A 19,300-nucleotide genomic window follows, 5' to 3' on the forward strand; every position below is an offset into this window, starting at 1 on the left:
TCTGGTTTGAAAAGGAGTCACACACTGGGGTTTTTTTTTTTTTTATTTCCAGCACAACTAAGCTAAGCTTTGTTAAGAGGTAGACTTTCTTCTGTAGCAGTTTTTAGTCAAAGGTTACAAAGATTACCGTGAGGATAATCTAGGCAGAGGATTGAAGATAAACAAATTGCTTATTTAAAAAAAAAAAAAAACAAACCAAACTATGTATAGCTGAGATTCAGTTCTAATCTGAAAGCTACTGTGAGATAACAACAACAAAGTAGATATTTTTGAGAAGTTGCAAGAAATTAAAAATATAAATTCTCACTGCTGCCTTCTATGCCTTACAAAATGTTTCTGTTTTGAAAACTCTTCCTCCAAAAATTATTTCAGAAAATTACTTGCGGAAACAGAATAACTCATGAAATATGCTTCTTCGTTTGACTTTTTTGGACATGAAATATGCTGTCAGAAGGCAAATGGCCAGCCAGCAACCAATAGGGTCATACATGTTTGCAGAGATAACATTTAGAGTCATAGGCAGGAAAATAACTAGAAGAATTCAATAAAAATAAGGTAGATAATTCTTACTCTGAAGAACAGGAAAAAGATTCTTACGTTTGGACTTCTGCTAAGGGACGCTTTCTCAAGGAAACCAATTACAGCTCTCATTCTGAGACATTTTAAGTTCAAAAGCTGAACTCCAACTCATTGTAGAGCATCGCTTTTCATGGCAGAGAGAGAAACCGTGGGGCCCATTCTGTTTTCCGTGATGGTATAGCAGAGAATTACCGGACGTGAGCTCCCACAGAAGAAACTGAACCAGCTGTTAAAGAATGATTAGTTCTTTTAGACATATTGCTTTTTTAGACATATTTTACTCATACAGTAGCCTTGATGAATGCAGATCACTTGACAGGAAAGTAAGGTAAGGCTTGTGTGACAAGTATTATTTTCTACAAGACCACCTGATATAGTTGGAGAAAAAAGACAAGTTTAAGGCATAATTATTTGTTCAGTTTTGAAAGGATAAACAAAGGTTTTAACAAATTTATCCCAGTTTACTTTACTTATTTTTAAAAACCGGAAAATTAAAAAGAAAAATGTAATTCCTCCATGGCAAAGGAGACACAATGTGGCAATTAATAGGGCAAAGAAGGACAAAGAGAAGCAGAATTGCAACTGGTAATATTTGAGGTTCTTGTGGAAGACAAAGAAAGAAACGATGTGGGAATGATTAAATATCTTACAAAAAATTAAACACATGTAAATAAACATCATGGAATTCAAATGTCATAAGACACAAAAATGATTACTGCTTCCAAGAAAATATCAAGGGAAATCATTTTCTTGGTAACTCCATTTCAGATGAAAGAGTGATATATTAACATTGAAGAACTGTGCAATAACTGAGCCCTGAAACCACTCAGTAAATCATTTAACAGAATTTGGCAGATAGTATCAGGAAATGCTTAAAAAAAGTCTCTCCCCCTCAAGGTACAAATCACTGCACTATGAGTCTAACATACTGAAAAATTCCTTGTGTTAAATTTTACTTGTAAAAAAGGTGAAATATTACAAATTTGATTAAATTTCTTGTTAAAAGTTGTTAAAACTTTTTGTACATTTTAAATTTACATCTTATATTCTTGTTTTCTCAATTATTTTATCCACAGCTACATCAAACTGCTGAAGAGCAGCTCTGCAGAGAGAGACCTCGGACTCCTGATTGACAAGAAGCTGAACATGAGCCAGCAATGTGCCCTCGTGGCCAAGAAGCCCAATGGCATCCTGGGATGCATCAAGAAGAGTGTGGCCAGCAGGTCAAGGGAGGTTCTGCTCCCCTACTACTCTGCCCTGGTGAGGCCTCATCTGGAGTCCTGTGTCCAGTTCTGGGCTCCTCAGCTCAAGAGGGACAGGGAAGTGCTGAAGAGAGTCCAGCACAGGGCCACCAAGATGATCAGGGGAATGGAACATCTTTCATATGAGGAAAGGCTGCGGGAACTGGGGCTGTTTAGTCTGGAGAAGAGGAGATTGAGGGAAGATCTTATTAACATTTATAAATATCTAAAGGGTGGGTGTCAGGAGGTTGGGACATCCCTCTTTTCTATAGTAGATAGTAACAGGACAAGGGGTAATGGGATGAAGCTGGAACACAAAAAGTTCCACTTAAACATAAGAAAAAACTATTTCACTGTGAGGGTGATGGAGCCCTGGCACAGGCTGCCCAGAGGGGTTGTGGAGTCTCCTTCCTTGGAGGTCTTCAAGACCTGCCTGGACATGTTCCTATGAGACCTGATCTAGGTGGACCTGCTTCTGCAGGGGAGTTGGACTAGATGATCTCTAAAGGTCCCTTCCAACCCCTACCATTCTATGATTCTATACTAACAGAGCTGCCACGTAAATCTAAGGTGCATCAGGAAGCGATATAAGTAATCTATTAGGTCATCTCTGATCCCCTACTCAATCAGAGTAGGATATTTCTACTAAAATAGTATTTGAGAAACTAGCATTCTTTACATGAGACCAAGACTTTTGTCCTACTAACTTTTGTAAATTTTAATGAGTTTTTGAGAGCGTAAAGATGTCCATTCCAATGCCAAGATATGAATCTCGTGTAAAGGTGGATTTTTTTGTTCCTCAAATCTTTGCTCTGCAATATCAACTAGGCATTGCACCTATTGTCCTAACAAGACATGTTGCTGATGTACAGCAGTTTGTTTCATGCAAAAGTGAGAGCAAAAAACCTCCAGCACTTCCTAAGCAATTTACTAAATCTATCCTGAGATAAAAGTACATACAGAGTGCAAGAAGAATAAATAAAGGAACACTAAAAAGGTTAACTTTTTGTCAACTGTTTTCAGTATGTACTTCTACAAGCATAACCAAAATCCTAGCTGTGTCTTCAAAGACTGAGGTCATACCCACACAATTCCAGAAAGCCCTTTTGTGCTACCACTGAAAGTTGTATAATAGAGGTACTCTTCATGGTAAATCTTACTTCCGTTGCTCTGTAATGGCAGCATTTTTCAGTGCTGCACTTATCAATGTTAAGAAGAGGGAATGTGCAAACATCATTTGATATCATTTGTTTTTGAAAACATTTAGTACTAAATAGTGCTGTGTAAGACAGAACAAGAAAAAACACAAAATAACACCAGGACCAGGAATTATATCTGTCAAACGTATCTCATTGTTTCCCTTATATACTCATAATGCCAATCCTGACTGTATTTATATTGTTGATGTAAACTAAATTTTCTCTAATTGATATAAAAAGTTGATGTTTTTCTATGACTTTTCTCTTTCCACAGAGCTTCACTCAGGCAGACATTGGTCCATTACTAATATTATTTCACTGAAACCATATTACCATGGCATAAACATGAGCTGCCAGAAATTGTGGATTTGCACAGAGGCTTTGGGAAATATCTGAGAAGACTTTACTATATGGGAAGACACATTGTACAAAGAAAGGCCACTAAATGAGCCAAAATTCAAGATCTTAAAAGTTGCTACATCAGAGCTGGTGAATACTCTTTGAGAATACAGATCTCTAGGCTTTGCTAATATGAAAACCTTTTTAAAGGGATACTTTAGCTATGATAACTACTTTATTGTGAAAAAAATGTTTGCTTTCTAAAGATTAGATATTACTACAAGCTCTTAGTACAAGTATAGAATACATATAATATTAAATAGACTGTAGACCAATATTTTCCTTACTGAAACCAGTTTACATGCACTGTGAAGTTCCTGTAAAGCGCTAGAGAATACTTCAACATCTAATTCTTCTCTTTATTCTCTTCTGATTCATCACCAAAATGTTCTTGCGTAACATCCTCCTATTTGCCATAATTCTTTTTTACACATTTTCAGCTTGTACATCTCTCTGCCACTGAGCCAACTGGTTCCTAATATGTACTTACTAATTTGGCAGTGATGGATGCAGTTGTATTTTATAAATCCCTGGAAAGCTGTGGAGTTTTGATGACCCAATCATTCATCACAGGCCTACACGTCTTTTAGCATTAATTTTCTAACCAGAACTTGCTGGATAGGTTTCCAACTGACAGAGTGAATTCACATTGTGAAGATCACTCTGGAGTTTGTGCTTGATAGTTTGTATGTAACATGCTGGAGGAGACAGTATTTGTGTGGTGAAAAATAGCTTATTCATTTGGCACAAAAAGATATGATAATGCCATTCACCAAAAGAACCATACAGAGGGTGGTTGGATTGTTTCAGCAAGGCTTCATACTCTAGGTTTTCTCTCTCAAGTAAAGTTGTCTTGTTTGGTTTTCACAGGGATTCATCTGATGCTGCCTGGTGGGCAACCACAGTGCTAAAAGGCTAGTGGGGATAAAGAACATGGCCTGGCAGGTATTTCAGGATTTCTCTGATGCCCAAATTTGTACTTTCAGTAAAAGTTAACATATTTCCAAATACATTCTTGCCTATACTTCCTTTCCTGAGATCTCTGTCATCTGGAAATATTTTATGCTTCTGTCTGCACATCAATTTATAAAACTCTTTTGAAAGAAGGATCATTCCAAAGACAATTCTTGAGCTCACAATATCTACTTTCTTGCTTTTTGTATGTTCAGTATGTGATCAGCAAAATCTGTAAGACTGACAAATTCTCATTAGTTCTCATCAGATGTAGCCAGTTGTCATCAGCACTTCGAGCAATATTCTACTAGTGTAAGATCTTGCTTTTCTAATTCTAAATATCTGAAGAGTTGCATAAGTCAAAGAGAATTTTGAATGGTATTATGTCTCTCACTAAATTTAAAGATACTTCAAACCTGAAGTGAAAAAGTAATGACATAAACTGCACAAAAAACAAGCATCCACAAAAAAAGAGTGGATATGCAAGAAAAATAATGTTTCTGAACACTATTTGCATTCCAGATGCTATCTTGTTAAAACAGTCTTTGAAAGTTTACTATACATTTTTAAAACCTACCAAACAATAGAAATATAAATAAACTAATTATGATGGTTTCACTTCAGATGCGGTTTATTACCACCTGCACTACTAGACTAAATGGTAGTAATTTCTTCTTTCAAAACACCATCACTTAAAATTATTTTCTCCTAGTTAGTTTCAACAAGCTTTTCTCCATGAAACTATAACATTAACAAACAATATTATTTTAATACACAAACAGATAATGTACCAACCAACCACACGCCCACTACACATACACACTATATTGTTTGAATATCAGATACACACCATACATTTACTATGGTTAAGATAGAAACTGAGCCACAAAAACAGGTTGTCCCATGCAGCACAGGAGATCTACAAGAAAGGCAGGAATAAGATTCAAATCTTGCAAGCCTCTGTAGTAAAAAAAAACGGTCTTTTGACACAGACTCCTTTAAAAAAAAAAAAAATCTAGCTTAAGAGCAAACACCACACTCCGATTTTTTTGACATGTTCAGATTTATGCTGGTGTAAATATGAAGAGAAGTTACCCTGTAAGTTTTAGAAATACTTGGATAGACACCAAACACTGCACTTACATAAGGCCATATAATCACCTGACACTTGTAGCTGCCTCACTGATTTTCCAAGAATTTTAATCCTCTTTTCCTAAAACTATCCCTTTAGTGAGAAAACACATTTATTCTATTACTTATATGCTTGCTTTAGAGACAAACACTCTCATTTGTCAAATAGGAGAATAATATTTTCCACTCTCAAATATCAGAAATCAAGAGATTTATTTGCACAACAAGGTACATTGTGTAGCTTGTTGTATAAACGGGTCCATTCCTCAAATGAGCACTCCTAGGCTGTTTCTATAGATGTAAAAGTCTTCCTACAGAATAATGAAGCTTCCCAGCTCTTCCTTCCTGACAAAGACTTGTGCTAGCAAGTAATGCACATAGGTGGTGCACAGCAATTAGGAGACTGCAAAGAGCAGACTAGAGATAGCTGCTTAATGGTTGGAAGCATAAGTAACTTGAACTTCCTATTATTGTAGGTTTTGGTTTTCTAGAATGTTTAAATATAAAACTAATGTATTCACTTTGCTTCAGTTAATATTTTATGTCAGATATAAAATGTAAAGTGTCAGATCCCTAGCCCTGTGAAGTCAATGGAAGCTTTAAGTAGACTTCAAAGAAACCAAGATCTGTCTCATTATTACTCAAAATGTTTCTCGTTAGTGACTATACAACTGGAGCTATTCATTAAAAATTATTTTGGTGTCCTTTTTTTTTTGCATGTGTAATTTACACTTACATCCTTTGTAAAAATTAAAGGTCACTAGAGCAACAACAGAATGCATTAGGAAGTCTCTGAACTACAAATTGTAAGAAACCAGAAAAACACTCCAGGGCATTATCACTTAATTTTAAAAAGGATTATTGCATGCTTTTCTTACAACAATGGAATAAGTGGTTGAGACTCTGGAAGAGACTGCTGGAGGTCTTTAGTCCACCCTCTCCTCAAAGGAGAATGAACTAGAGCAGGTTGTTCAGGTCCTATCAAGTTTTTAATATTCCCAAGGACGAAGACTCCACAAGCTCTTTGGGCAACCTACACCAGCATTTGACCACTCTCAGAGTAAAAAATGTTTTTCTAAAGTATTTCAGTTTGTGCCCATTGCATCTTCTTCTGTCACTTCTTTGCAGTGGCATCACCAAAACCACCAGCATAATTCCACTTCAGCTGTACAAAAGATCACTCAAAACATCAATCACTGTCAATCATTGGAGTGTCAAAGCAAATTTAAATTCCCACCATACTCCTACATAAGCACTTCCTACTATTACTCCTGCAAGCAGGGCTTTTTTCCCCTAAAAAACAGATCCACCTCATAACACTTCTATACTATTTGAGATACCAGAAAGGGCTTGTCATATAAAAGGGGTGGAGGGTGGGTGAGGAAATGAGCTGTGCCTAGAAAGTCTGAGCAAACTCTTACAAAACAAGTTTTACTTTTGTAGCTGCATGATCCATAAAGTAGGAGGAAAAGAATGAATGCATGAAACTAATAGCTGGGAAGAGCTACTGATGACTCTACAGCAACTACCATTCTGCGCTTTCAAATACTTTCCTCCCTTAACATCAGAAAAGCATGAAGAGGAGGGGACTACAGGTTGTGCACAGTGCTGCAGCTCTGGCAGAGATGGAACAGACTCGACTTATTTCAGCAGCCTAATACCCTTGGCATCTGTTTCCTTTGCTTATGCTCACATACGGCCTTCAGGGAAACTTCTCAAGTGCAAAAGCAACTGATATTTTGTGGGTACAAAACAGTGCACAGGAACCCCTGTTGCTACCTTATCCCTATTCTACTCTGGCACAACACAACTGGAGGCTGCCAAAGGCTGAAGTTTGTAAGGAGATAAATCAGTCGCTTAAAAGCTAATAAACTGCAGGAATACTTTCCTGTGTGAACATAAGGGATTCCATATTCTTGCCTAATGCCTGAAACACCCACAACTTCTAATACGAATGAAGCTTTGGTGACCCACTACTCAGCTGCCTTCTGTGGGATTATGCAGATGAAGTATATGGAAACTGTCCTGTGGTACTCATGTAATCCAAACTCTGTGACAACAAAACAAAATGAACTAAATACAAAATTGTGGTTATTTATTAGAATTCTTGCCAAACTGAAACAGTTATGCATAATGGAATGAAAACAGTTAAAAAAATTAATCTGCTGCTCTTTTTTAGTAACAGAAATTATTCTTTTTGTTGTTTTCAATAACCCCACTGTTCCACTGAAAACTGAATCGCCTCAATAAAAAATGCAGTTTTTAAAAAGTCACTACAGAACTTACACTAAATGATTATTGAAAGGTTGACAACAATTTCTGGGTTTTATCTTTATCTTCACTTTCCGAAAAGTGCAGTTCTTTCATATCCAAACATATATTGCTTCTATGATGCATTATAGATGATGGAGAGGAATTAGAAAATTGTTTAAAATCTTAGACCATTACTTTTGTGTAAACAGAGCTGATTTCAGTTACTTGCTTGAAAGATCTGACAAATAATCCAGTTAAACATAAATTTTTCTAGTGGGAAAACTAAACATAATTTCAAACCATGGTACTTTGTTTTCTCCTCCATCTCATCTGAAACATTGTTCCCAACCACTTTACTAAACATTGAACATACCTCCAACTCAGTACATTTAGAAACTGAAGCAGGAATTTAAACTTCCATTCCTTCTAAGGGCCGAGCCTGCAGGAAAACAACATCTGCCTGGAGACCTATGAATTTTCTTCTGCATCATAAAAAGTACATTCTGGCCAAAGAATCTAGCTTGTACAGCAGAACAGGCACATCAAGCCCCTCTAAAATTCTCATGTGGTACTGACCTAAAATGGAAAATGCTGAGACTTTCATTTACATTAAATAAAGCACATTAGGTCAGTTTTTAATAAAGAAATGAAAAGAAATCCAGTCTTAGGGATGTGTGTTTCTGTGACCATCTGTCTGTACCTCGACTGAGTGAGCAAAAATTTTAAAATTAACTTTTGTTCTAGTTGGAATGAAAGAAACTGGATACTGCTTTAAAAAAAACCAAACCAAATAACTTACTAATTTTGTTCAACACTACTAAACACTTTCCGTGAATAACAACGGCATTTTTTTACAAGTATCATTAATTTGCTCAAGAATAATTAAAAATAATTATGAAGCATCTTCAGAGACTTCATAGGGCCTGCTTCTAATTCCATGAGCCAAGCAGTGGAATTACAACACAGTGTCTCTGTTGCTGGAAAAAGAGCAGTGGCTTCTCAAAGCAAAATGTTCATTTTGATAGAGTGGTGCTGGCAGCTTGTAATATGGGCTAAAGCAGGAATACAGGTATGCATGGCTAATGCTAATGAAACTAACGCTGATTTCTTTGGAGGGAAGCTCATATATTGTTCAGAAGATCCCTTTCCTTTAACCTGTAAAACGCAGTAGTGATCCTGACTGGAAGACCACTGCACCTCAAGGGATCAGAGCTCCATGGGGCAGTTAATCTGAGTAGATCCACTAGGCCTGTGTTACATGCCCAGTTTGGCCTTCAGGACTTTGTGGCACAGCACATAGACTGCCACCACAGAACAAACCCAACCAGCTCACTGCAACCAGTACCTCCCACCGGTTATCAGTGATTCCACTACCTGTGTGTCTTTCCCTTCATTCAAAAGTGAAGGGTTCGAATGGGAACATGATTCTCTTTAACAGTAGAAATGATGAATCAAGCTGCTTACTTGTAAGAAAAAAAAAAAAATCTATAATAGCTCAAATAACCAAAAAGTAGTTAGCCATTCTAAAACAGGACTGGCACAGCAGGCCACATGTTGATCACAGGTAAAATAAATTACTGATTTTTTTCTAGTACAGAAAAGCACACTGTACCACTTCTACAGGCAAAAGCACAGACATGGGCAAAAGTAGCAATTTGGGTTGGGTTTTTTTTACATTTAATAGCACTTGACACTCTCTTCTAGAGTTTAAAACTCTACTGATTTTTTTGTTTCAGAAAACTACCTTACAGAAGCAAATGCAAACTTTTTTTAAAAAGGTTTCAAATACTTTGCTCACAGGTACATGCATGTATTTTCAGGTATCTATTTTAATAGGATAATGACACGACAACTGTAGGAATTAAGTATGCAGCAGAAACAACAATGGAATCTAAGGTAAAAGCCAGTATTCTGAAAATCAAAGTTTTCCAAAAAGTCAGCTGACTGGAACATCAAAGACAATGACATTTTAAAAGTGCTTATTTAAAAACAACATCCAATCATTCCACAGGCATCGTTATTTCTTACATAAATCACTGTTAAAATGCTGATTCCAAAGCAAGACTCCTTACAATTGTCATTCTGAGGAGAAACTTTTATTTGCAGCAAGAACTGATGAAAGCATTATGGCTTTCTATGCATATCTACAGAAAGGTAGGTATTGTCTCAAAATGAAGCAGTACCAGAATTGTTTTAGATTTACTGGCATATGTCAGCATTCATATTCTTCTGTTTGGGGCAGAAAAAGAAGTGTCAGAGGTTCCTTTGAGTTATCATTATGTTCTCAAAATGCTGCGGACGCAGGGAAATCTGAGCTACAACACATTCTGAACACAACCTGTGTTTGCTTCAGGTGACACCCGAAAGTAGGTACATAGCCTCATCTGTGACTTCACAGCTTTACACTATCTGGAAATAGGCAATTTCAGTGAAAAGAGAGTCAGTTAGTTCTAATAGTGTAAATAAGAGATTTGCAGTATGCCTTTGGAAAACGTAAATGAACTATCTTTTTGCTTCCATATCCTTCACAATAATTATTTACTCTACCTGAATTTCCCCTCTTCAAATACCTGATGATTCTCTTACAATCTTTTTCATTGAGAAAGCCATCCGGATAGATTAGACTACAGGCTGCCATCACCTTTGCTCATATTTCACCACTCTTGACACGCAGACTCTGATAAGCTGTAATTTATCAGTACATAGCCTTTCCTTCTGATATATTATCGTTTACTTAACCATAACAGTTTACTTAACCCAGCTACTCTGTCCAAGAAATGAATCAATCCTTCAGTCAGTATAACTGAGAATCAACTACCAGTCTGACTATTAATTGTTAGTGATGTGACAGAATTCAAGAATTCTGAGAGTCCTTTAGCCCCCCAGTGTTAGCACTGTAAACATCCGAGTATTCCACCCACCATCTTTATTAAGGTGATCCAGGTACTAAAAAAAAAAAAAAAAAATAGAATCTGGGAGAGTAATTTAAAATTAAAAAATAATAAAGAAAAAAAATGTGGCATCTTCTACTTCTATAGCTAACAATAAATATTTACATCTTTTTACATCTTTTCTACATAGGTAACTTTTGGCTTAGATTTGTAGCCAGGATTGAGATGTTTAAAGCGGTACTAGCGGGAGGATAAAATATTACAGAAATGATGAAACTTGACACAACAAGCCATACATCAAATCTCCACAGCTGAGAGCTTCCGGACACAAACTAAGTACTTCGTTATGAGTAGGCTCTGTAATGTGTCACAAAGGAAACAATGACAACAGCTTGCCAGGTTTTCAGCTCTTCAGTGAGCCACAGGCACAAACCGGGTGTGAGGTGGAGCTCTCAGCAGCCCAGCAAAATGCAAAGAGGAAATAGATCCAGCACACCAGCAAAACTCTGAAAAACAGCAGGATAAGCTATTCATTTAAACGTGTTGTTACCTTTTTTTATTAGAAGTAGAACTACAAAGGCAAAGAGAATATATTACATGGTTTAAAAAAAAAAAAACAAACTCAAATGCATGGGCTTATAGCCTTTCAGCTCTTGTGAAACCCTTCCTCAACAATCAGAAGCTGAGGGACACAAGTCACTGAAAAAATCCCTAAAACATAATCAGAGACTCACAGAATCTTAAGGGTTGGAAGGGACCTCAAAAGATCATCTAGTCCAACGCCCTTACCAGAGCAGGACAACCTAGAGTAGGTCACACAGGAACTCATCCAGTTAGGTTTTGAATGTCTCCAGAGAAGGAGTGATGCTTATATGTGGTAAACACACAAGACAGACAAAATCCATTTGGAATCAGCAACTTACTACTGAGCCACCTGTGTGAAAGTGTCATCAACCTAGATTCATATGACTAAAACTCTGTACCACTGCATGAATAAATTATGTCCAATATATGATGGAGGAATAGAAAAAGTTTTCTTGTCTTTCAGGAATGGAAATTAATTTAAACAAGGTATTCTTTTGTCTCTACATAGATCATTTTGGCAACAGTCATTTTTCTCATATAAATAAGGTGGAAAAAGAAACAATAAATGTTCTTTATGCACAATCATACTGAAATGAAGAATTCCAGAGCGCTTACTTCTCTCCTGTATGATCCCGTGCTCCACTAAAAAAAAACAATGGCCTTCAATCTTGTCATCTGCTGTCTTGGGTAGAAGTGATGCAAAGGTGTACATTTCTTGCAGTATGCTTGTAGGAAAGGTTGTGAAGATGTGGCTGTGATATCTCAGCCTATAGTGTACAATGTGCTGCTGGGTGATGCTACTAATGTTCAGGAAGCAAACAGGACCTAAGTAACAGTAAATAGGAACAAGCCAAAGTAGCAAGGGGATATGGAATAGTTAGAATAAACTTTAACATTTGTCTTGTTGCTAAGAGCTAAATTATTGCCACTTGGGCTATTTAATTAAACAAATGTTTTCTGCCATCTTGATTGAAGTAATTCATTTTTGTCCAGCTCAGAATAACACTACATTTCATCAAGAGTACTATTTCTTTGAAGAAAATTTGTGTATTATCAGTTCACATTGATGGGAAATAGTGGCCCAGTACTCTAGAACCTCTGAAGGAAGGATGTTCAGTATATAAGGATACACATGCAAACTGTATGGAACTATATAGATAAGAAATATCTATGAAAAAGAGCAGTTGCTCCTCTGATCATAAAGAGTTAACATAAGAAGAATAAGTAAATCCATATTTTGTAAATATGTCATCTCCTTTTGAATTTTTAAAGGTTGGTAACTATCATAAACTACCTGGAAACTCTGTCATTTATTTAGTACTAGCAGCACTGATGTAGTCTGTCTGATTGCAGGCAAATGTACTCAAAAATCACAGTCGGCAGGTACTGCACCCCATTCCAGGCTGAAGTTCCATCCAGCGGTAGCAAACATTAATTTCTTCCCTGGCCTATCACTAAAAGTAGGCTGCAAAGTATTTTTTTATTTCTATATGCATTTCTTAAAATATATTTTAATTGACTGATACTCCAAATTTAATTCCACATTTATTGATTACCCAGAAAAGATTTTTTTTCAAGAGGCTAGATATCAAGCATAATAAGTTTTCCTTCCTTCTCCTTCAGTTTAAGACTTGAGTTTACAACAGAGGCATATTTTTAATGCAAATATGATGTAATGACTATTTTCCCCCTTATTTAATTGTATAATAATAAACAACAATAATTATTAGAAATTAAGAGAGAACTCTATTTGGCAAAGTATATTCAAAACTAAACATATCTCAACAAAACTTATCCCTGAGGATTATCATAAGTAGATGCAAAACATCCAACTTGATAGCAAGGGATATATTAGTGAATATATATATATATATATATATGGAAGCACATTAGAAAATACTAGTGAATATATAAAGATATCAAAATAAATAGCTCTACAAATATCAAATTGAAACATAGAACACATATCCCAACTATTATATTTTACATTTGCTATATAATCTTTCAAAAATAATTATCTTGTACTTTTCCTTTGATGTGAATACATTAACACCCAGAAAAAAAAACCCAACAACTGTATTTGCAACACAACTGTTAACCATCAACTCTCAGCTGGAGGAAAAGATGCTGATACACTGAAAAGATGCCAACTTAATTGCTTTCTGTACACTTTCTTAGTGAATAATTAAAAAAAAAAAAATCCTTTAATGAAAATCTTTCTAGAACTTCCTTAGTTATTATTCTGCTATTTGTTCACTATTCAGTTACAGCACTGTGCTATGGGTTTTAACTTCAAGAATAACTGTTTATTCTGAGCTCCATATCTCTTTAAATTTAGTATTTCATGATGCAAGGGCATTACTATTCAAAAAAATTACAGCTTATATTAATAGGAGCAAATATTCCACTGAATATTTTGCTATTTTATACATCCATAGATTATATGCAACTCTCCTACCAGGTAACAATGGCAGAAGGCAGGAGTCCAATCAATCCACGGATTCTCTTCCTAAAGAAAAGACAAATATGACTCATGTCATATCTGGAGCTAAATTACTTTTTTTTTTTCTTAAGCTGGAATAATTTTAACTAAAATCTTTTTGATCACAAGCTTGTTGTCCTGCACACATAGAAACATTCAGCTATCTTTTGGAATGCACAACCACATATCATCATATATGGGAAAAGAAAAAGTATAATTAACATGAAAACAGGGTAACTCCACTCCCTGGTATTTCCCAGAACTTCCACAATTTTAAAGTATAATTGTCAGGTTTACCAAACCTCTATCATTAGTGATAGTTGATATTAATATCCAAACAAACATACCAATATTAAATGTGATAACTCTGTAGTATTTTAGAAGAGGATATATTCAGTCCTGGTGCAACAGAAGAAGTTAACTGGACATTTAAAATTATATGAAATCAAATTGTTTTTGAGTTTTCTGGTTTTGCTTTCCCAAAAAAAGAATCTAGAACTCCCCAAGAAAGATCCACATATGCTGTACAGTATGTATGATGAAGTTTGGTACTGTGCTGAGGCATCAAAGTTGTGTGATCTGAGTCTGCAAGAAATGCAGCAGTGTTATTGCAATTCCTTTGAATCTTAACTCAGGCCAAGACACTGACATCAGTGTGTGCATTCAATTCATAGCCTAGAGTCTTCTCTTAACAGTAGGATACAAATGCCAAGTAGTTTTTATAATTGGAGCAGGGCTTGCTGCTGTATCCTGTTAAATAAGAGCCAGGATAACAGAAGGAAGTGGGAAAACAAACGCCTCCCATATAACAATCTATTGTTGCTGTGAATCCCCATTAAATAAAAAAAATATCCAAGTCAACATATGGCTGGGTGATCCCAGAGAGAGGGCTGTGGAAAACAAGGGCAATTCTGCTCCATTCCTATTAAGGTTGTGCCACTGTGAAGCAAAGAACCCTGTAGAAATAGAAATGACGTGCGAGACTTATCCAGAGAAACTGAGCATTTAACAGTGAGTGACACATCCTCATGTCCATGGTCCCAAGACAATTTAAATTCATGCAGTCACTCTTTAAGATGGATTACTTGGATGGAGGAGGTGGGTTTGATCATTCTCAGACACGAGCAAACTGAATCATCCAATTCTTGTATCAGTAATCTAACAGGTTGATAAATAAAAGGTTATCCAGTTTCCCCATCCTTTACATAGAAAGCAAGCAGCTACACCAAACTAAGAATCTTTGAATGTGTGCTCATTGTAGCCCAAGAATACTGACAAATTAGAGCCCTTGGACTTTAAACTGAGGACTGTAAATGGCTGAATGTGAAACAGGTGCTAAACTGTGCTAGCTGTTGCACACAACATGCACAGAAGTAAAATCCCAGACACTTTGGAGATACAAATGAAAATAAAGAGCCTTCTGATTTCAGGCCTCTCCAGAGTTAGGCAGTAGCTGTGTGAGATTTCTCAAATTACATTTTTTAACTTAGGTACTTGAATTTTCCTTAAGTCCTGTTCTAAAGGTTCTTAAATCCTTTATTGGATCTAGCCAAGAAACTCTGTCTTTACTGTACCTGCTTCAGCATTTTAGATTCTATTGTGTTTTGCCTCCCTTTTTATTTTTAATGATCTTATTTTTCTAACATGTACTTAACTGTTTATTCAATACGTAGGGGGTTTTTATACTCACTAGTGCATACATAATTACTAACTATAACTAAATAATTTACTAAGGACTATGTTTCAGAAGTACTGTGAACTCATAGCTCAAATTTTCTCAAAGAGAATTAAAATCCCTTGGAAATCTCACCTTGCAGCACTGGACAGAAATGCCAGACAATGATAGCAGCCTAGCCCTATTCAGCTCACCTTAACTAACTTTTGAAATCAAGCTGTAAATGCAGCTTTGCAGCCTCTTGTGCCTAAAAAAAAAAATAAATTACTCAAAGCCAACTTCTGCCCAATACTATGTTGCACAAAGGTTAGCATTTGTTTTACTGCAGTGATGCTAAGCTTTTTTCCATTTAAAAGTCTGCCTGCCAGAACCCTCTCACTGAAGTCCCAAAAGCCTACTAAGCAACAAAACAAAACAAAGTTGCTTCTGAGCTTTTATTATGTCTCAGTCAGGGCTGAAGTGACTCAAATATCATCAGCTAAGGCCTTTAAAAGCCATTCAAGAATCACTTTTTTAATATGGTTTGACATTTGCTTTGTTATGTTTGGTTGGGGTTTTTGTCTTGAATAAAAGGTGCTAATAGTTTCCCAGTACAACAATTAATTCTCAGGAACATTGTGCTTTTTTTTTTTTTTTTTTTTTAAGAGTGACTCTTACTTGCCTCTTCTCCAAATCATTTTATTTTGTTTCTGCTACACATATCTTGGCAAAAAAAGTTATAACAGCTGGCTAGCTAGCTACCATTAAAGAAATAGAGGAAAACCAGCCAGAAAGCCATTACCATTTTTTGCTTAGAATATGACTTGGGATATATGCCAAGAGAGACTGTAAAAATGGGTCTTGGCTACAGATTTCCAGTATGCAGGTATTAACTTTTAGGTCCACTGCCTGTTCCCTTAGCCTGGGTTAGTTTTGCTTCATTTTGTTTGTCCCACTGATTATTTACTAAAATCTTAAATCAGAATAATTGTGTCTGACTTACTTCAAGCAGGGTCAAATACAACTTAAAACACTATTTTATTGTCATCTCACATTTAATTGGGTTGCACACACTTAGAAGGAATTGCTTATAGAAACATTCTAACAGCTTAAAAAGCATTAGAAAGGAATGTATTTCGGCATACTGAAGCCACAGTGTTTTGTAGGTACCTTTCTGAACGAGGACAACCAAGAATACATAAGCAGTTGTAAAATACTGTTCTACAGTGCGAAGGAAAAGGACAATCCCTGAAGTCTTTCTTGGAGTGATCCACACAATCGCATTGTTTAGTTTTGCTTTAAAGTATCATTTATCTGAACCTAAAAGAAGGAAAAAAAACCCAAATTTTTTGTGTGTGCATGCTATTTTTAATGGAGTGGTGGTGGAGCTGTGTTATTTAATCTAGTCAGAAGCTGTATATCTTTTTTTTTTTTTCCTTTCTTACATAACTATCACATCCTGATGATGGTAGGATTAGAAAATTGATTTTGTCCTTGTTTAGTTTAATATGTCAAAGGTGAAACAATAAACTAAAAAGACCTGGAGAATCCTCTGTAGCTTAAAAATATAAGAATTCCCACACTGGGCAATGCCAAGGTGCAACTAGGCTCAGTTATCTGTTTCCAACAGTGATAAAAATTAACATCTAGAGAATAAGAACAAGGTAAATATAGAGTCAGATTTCTCCTCAAACAATCTCCCAGATTACATTTTAGCCCTTTCTTTAAACAAAAATGATTCTTTGCATGAAAAGAATTATTTTCTACAAACTTCTCTTTACTCTTCTTGATCTCAGACACCAAAATGACTTGATATCCAGAGGATTCCCTCTATTCTTGCAGCCTACTGCTGACATCTCTTTAAGAACATATTTGAAGTATCTTTAATGAACTTCAACTTCCTGCAAGCACACGGAACAAATCTATGCAAAAATAAACGTTTTGTCTATCCAAACCTAGACTTTTATTTTTCTTGATGCATGGAAGCCCGAAGAGACCTAAAACAGTAATGTGAACATAGAGGACAGCATCTATGACATGCATTAGGTAACACGGAGGGGTTTATAGTAAGTACTGATTGCAGAACAAACAAGCTTGAAGGAAAGAACTAAATACAGATTTCCACAACTGGTGGGAGTAAAGTAAAATATCAGGCTCCCTACCCATCTATTCACCCATCCATCCATTCATCCCACCCCAGCTACTTTCTTTCACTGTTTTTAATTATTTTGAGGTGCAAGATGAGGAAAAAACCCTCAATTTCTCTGCTCCAAGATCCCAAGGCTGGCAAAGTATATTTTGTTCCTGCACACTGGGAATTATGAGAAATCACTGATTGTAGATAACAATATTGTTTGAATCATCAGTATAAATCTTAACATACAAACTTTTATAGAAATCATTGGAAGTAGCAATGGTGGAAAGAAATAGGTTTTCTTTTATACTTAATTTTTAAATGTTCCTGCAGAGGACAATCTTACCATCCTAAATCCTGCATTTTAATAAAGTCTCACAAATTGAACTTTGTCCTGTTTTATTTTTCTTCTCTATTTCTATAAATGCATAATTAACTAAAGCGCTCTCTAATTATAGCCCACAGTACTTCTTTCAGAGTTCTACTTCTGTCCAAATTCTCTTACTCCCTGATATTTTGTGAAGGGACATTGGACGTGTCAAAAGTAGAATCCATAATCCATTAAAAACATTCATAATCATTCAATGCATTTTTCCTCACCCTGCCACCGTTCAAGTTGATGTTACAGGCATCTCTTACTTTGTTCTTTCCTTGACTGTCATTTCCTAACTCACTTCACTTTTCAATGAATTACTCTAACAGATATATTTCCTGTCCATGTTTAAAAATACAACCATGTTTTCCCTCATACTTCAACTACCAGAACATCTTTTTTTTCTTTGACTTGAGGAACTTGAAAGGCATTGTAAAAGGATGCACTTTAGAGGAGCTGAGTTCAGACAAAATACCTGGTTGCAATAACCGCATGTGTCTGGTTATTTCTTGTCATGGTATCTTTGCCTATAGCCCTCAACTTTTAGTATCATCCTCCAGCCTGTCATATATGAAACATGATTGAAGGCAAATACAGCTTTGTTCCTTTCATAAGACCATAAAATATTTTGTTCTGGATTTATGACAGCTTTCTGAAAACGACAAAAAGAAGTACCGTAGCATTTAAATACATAAGACTTAAGCAATAGACTTTAAGCTTTCATTTAGAGGCTGGCACACACCTGGGAACCCTAAACATCTCGCCATCAAAAAGCGCTGTGACTATGGCTTGGTTTAGTTAAAATAAACCAGGTATTTCCCCAAAAGTGCTCGACTTTTGCAGTATTTTACACTTGAGGTAAACGTAGTGTTTCCTGAACCAGCTGGCTGTTTAGCACATGCACGGCAGGTCTACACAACGAAAGCATCGGACCTCAGCCTGTGCGCACACTATATCAAGTACTGACAACGTTCAAGAAAAGAGAAGGAAATACATAAACCCCAAATACAGTGCGCTTTGTCTCAACATTTTATCGTAACGGGTCCTCCATTAAAAAACGAGCACAGACGGAAGAGGGACCAGCCCAAGCGGCCAGAGCATCAGCTGCCAAGAGAGAGGGAGGGCGGCCGCACATAGCCTGCCCAGCAGCCACCCGCCAGGTGAAGCGGTCGGGGCTGCGGCAACTACTGACTTCCGTCCCCGCCGAGGCGCTCAGAGACCGGCCGAAGACCCTCTTCCCTTCCCGCCCCGCCGGCTTTGTTCGTCCGCGTTCGGCTACCCCCCGCCTCCCAGCCCCGACGGCGCTGCTACCGCCCGACTCTCGCGGCCACCCTCACCAGAGCAGCCACTCTTCAGAGCGGCGTCGCTCCCCGGAGCCCGCAGGCCTGTCCCTCTTTCCCGGCAAACTACCCTCCTCCTCCTCCT

General features: G+C 36.7%; 1 long non-coding RNA gene across 1 annotated transcript; it reads right to left on the minus strand.

Annotated features, from left to right (window-relative positions):
• Positions 1–10,679: 10,679 nt before the first annotated feature.
• On the minus strand, positions 10,680–19,276 carry LOC133625208 (uncharacterized). Its single transcript, XR_009818511.1, has 4 exons — positions 19,213–19,276; positions 13,691–13,741; positions 11,848–12,057; positions 10,680–11,153 (listed from the first exon to the last, which is right to left on the minus strand). It is a non-coding gene; the product is annotated as an uncharacterized LOC133625208 (long non-coding RNA).
• Between the last annotated feature and the right edge of the window lie 24 nt (positions 19,277–19,300).

This window comes from Colius striatus, chromosome 3, assembly GCF_028858725.1.
Source record: "Colius striatus isolate bColStr4 chromosome 3, bColStr4.1.hap1, whole genome shotgun sequence".
NCBI lineage: Eukaryota > Metazoa > Chordata > Aves > Coliiformes > Coliidae > Colius > Colius striatus.